The sequence below is a fragment of the Coenobita brevimanus genome, chromosome 5 (assembly GCF_032717465.1).
Source record: "Coenobita brevimanus isolate Jiangsu-jjx chromosome 5, ASM3271746v2, whole genome shotgun sequence".
Taxonomy (NCBI): Eukaryota; Metazoa; Arthropoda; class Malacostraca; order Decapoda; family Coenobitidae; genus Coenobita; species Coenobita brevimanus.
In genome coordinates this window covers 28,483,508-28,486,369 of record NC_136958.1, presented here as the reverse complement: position 1 = coordinate 28,486,369, position 2,862 = coordinate 28,483,508, and positions in this window count along the sequence as shown.

Genomic DNA, 2,862 nt, shown 5'->3' with positions numbered 1-2,862 from the left:
ATTGTTGTTGTGATTGTTTATTAGTTCCAAATCAATAAATGTAGACGTGTTCATTGTTGTTTCTCCCAAAATTACCTGCCATAGAAAACGTGAGAGCCTGATACGTCAGTGTCAGAATATGATACCTGATGCGGGGAGGCTCACCTGTTCTGACCACTTATGGACCCCAGTACACCCTTTCTTGGTGATTTTCCTTTGTTTCTCAACAAAAGGGGATGTTTTAGCCCAATTTTTTTTTTTTCCAAAATAGCTCGGGATTGGAGGGTATTGGAGCGGGGAAATCGGTCGGGATGTGGCGGGTTAATATAAAATATTTGGTACTTTCATCGTAATATCCTGTACTTTTATAATTTTAGATGCTTTTCTCTTGCGACCGATGGATTCTTCAATACTCTTTGACATCCGGGCTATGTAATTAATATGATTATTTTTTTGGAAATTAATGGCAAACTTTCAGTTCGATAAGCACCAGATCGTTAGGAATTTTTCTTTTTAGTATTATCGAAGCCAGCTTATTTTGAAGTTATATAGACTGGACTTGCAGTTGATGTTAATTTCAAGTCTAATTCTATTAGGATTACTTTTGAAATTTTCACCAACATCCCAAAAATTCATTATGGAGAGAGAGAGAGAGAGAGAGAGAGAGAGAGAGAGTAGTATGGAGTACACAGGATGTGTATGCATCTGTATGCAGATTTTTCTACAGAAGTAGCTGTAATTATGATGAGTACTGAAACTCCTTAGGATGGAAGTAGTGGATGCAATGAAAAGAGTCAAAATAGGGAAAGCTCCAGGAATCGATGAGTGTGTGGTGGAATCGTAAAGCATGGGGTAGAATGGATATGGAAGATGTGCAAAATGGCCTGGGGAGAAGGTAGAGTCCTGGAGGATTGGAAGTCAGGTATAATTATTCCTCAGTACAAAGGAGAAGGGGAAAAAGAAGTGTGTGGTAATCACAGGAGCTTTTGTCTCCATAATGTAATATGAAAAGTATACGGTAGGATACATCTTGACAGATTCAGGGAAACAACAGAGGTATATATTTAGTTAGAGAAGAACATATAGGTTTTAGGAAGAGAAGAGTTTGTGTAGATTACGTAATCGTCCTTAGGTCTTTAGTGCAAATGTTTCTAGAGAATACGAAGTTGTATGCGGTCTTCATGTGACAGAGTGCATTGACAAGAATGTGGAAAATATTAAGGATAGAAAGGGTGCCCCGCAAGTTAGACCGAATACTTTGGGAAATGATAGATGAGGGAATTCTAAGCAATAACTGTTATATGAACATGTGTCCAAATGTCAACCCTCACGGAGCTACAAATCCTGATGACCTTATGGGCAAAATTTGAAGGAGACCATTTTCGCCCCTAAGGTCATCAGTACTTGCAGCTCCGTAACTGTTGAGATTTGCACACATGTTCCTATAACATTTTTTGCGTAGAATTCCCTCATCTATCGTTTCCAAAGTATTTGGCTTAACTCCCGGGACACCCTGTATGAAGTAAATGTAAGTTGTTGAATGCCGTGAAGAGTATGTATGAGGGTGCTAAGGTTGCAGTGCGTGTGGATAGTGAACTGAGAGATATTTCTGTCTGAATGCTGGACTGAAACAGAGATATATCATGTCTCCATGGCTGTTCAATCTGTATATGGATGGGGTTATATACGAGGTACAACGTAGAGCAGTGGATGTTGGAGAGGCCCTAATGAGAGACGGCAGTGTTTGGAAATTCCTGTACCGTTGTTTGCAGGTGACACTGTATTGGTAAGTGAAGACGGAAGGGAGCTACAAGGCTTTTTTAGTGAGTTTGGGAGAGTGTGCAAGACAGAATCTAAACGGAAATGTAGGGAAGGGTAAAGCTACGGTCTTCGAGCGAACTGAAGCCACTGAATGTACAGTGAGGCTGGATGATAAGAAAATGGAAAATGTAAGTGCATTTAAGTGCTTGGGTAGTGTGATGTATAAGGATGGAAGTTTGGAGGGTGAAGGAAGAAATGTTGCTTGTTGTTTGAAAAAGGTCATAAGAAATAGGGAAGTGAGCATGGAAGTAAAAGAGTCGCAGCATAATAGTATTGTGATACCAACTGTAACATATGGAAGTGAAGCTTGGACCTTGTTGGAAGGACACAATTTAAGGGTGAGAATGGTGGAAATGGGTTATCTGAGAGGAGCATGTGGAGTTACATAGAGAGACAGACTGACGAATGAGGAAGTGAAGAAGCGTTGTTGTGTGAATGTGGATGTGATAGGAAGCGTTAGGAGAAGTTCAGTGACGTGGTTTGGCCATGTGGAAAGGATGGAGAGCGAGAGACTAACGAAGAGAGTATATACGAGTGAGGTGGAGGGGGCGAGAGGAAGAGGGAGCCTGAGGATGAGATGAAGGGATGGAATGGAGAGGCACATGAGAAAGAGGGGGGGGGGGAGTATGATCTGGGGGGAGGGCAGTGAAATGGCGTGGGACTGGGCGACATGGAGGCGATTTGTTTGTAGCCACCCCTTACGGGATTAAGGCGTCTGACAATTGACAGATAGCTAGAAAAACTTCAACCCTTGAGCCCATGACGTTGGTGTATTGTTGCTGCGTACAGATGATTCTATTCAGTTTTAGAGAGAACTCTTACGGTGAAGAAGTAAATGAAGTGTCCATCAAACTTCTCCAGTCCGAAAACTACCTCCAACTCATAGTGATAGTAAATCTTTGTCAGCAACAGTAAAATATAAAATACCTCATAAGAGTGAAGGAAGCTAACCTACGTTACTGAGACAAGAAGTTACCTAAGATGGGCTTAGTTTCTTTCTCTATTCTCTCTAGCATAAGAATCAGAACGGAATGGAAAGAAAAGCACAGTAACTTGGTATGA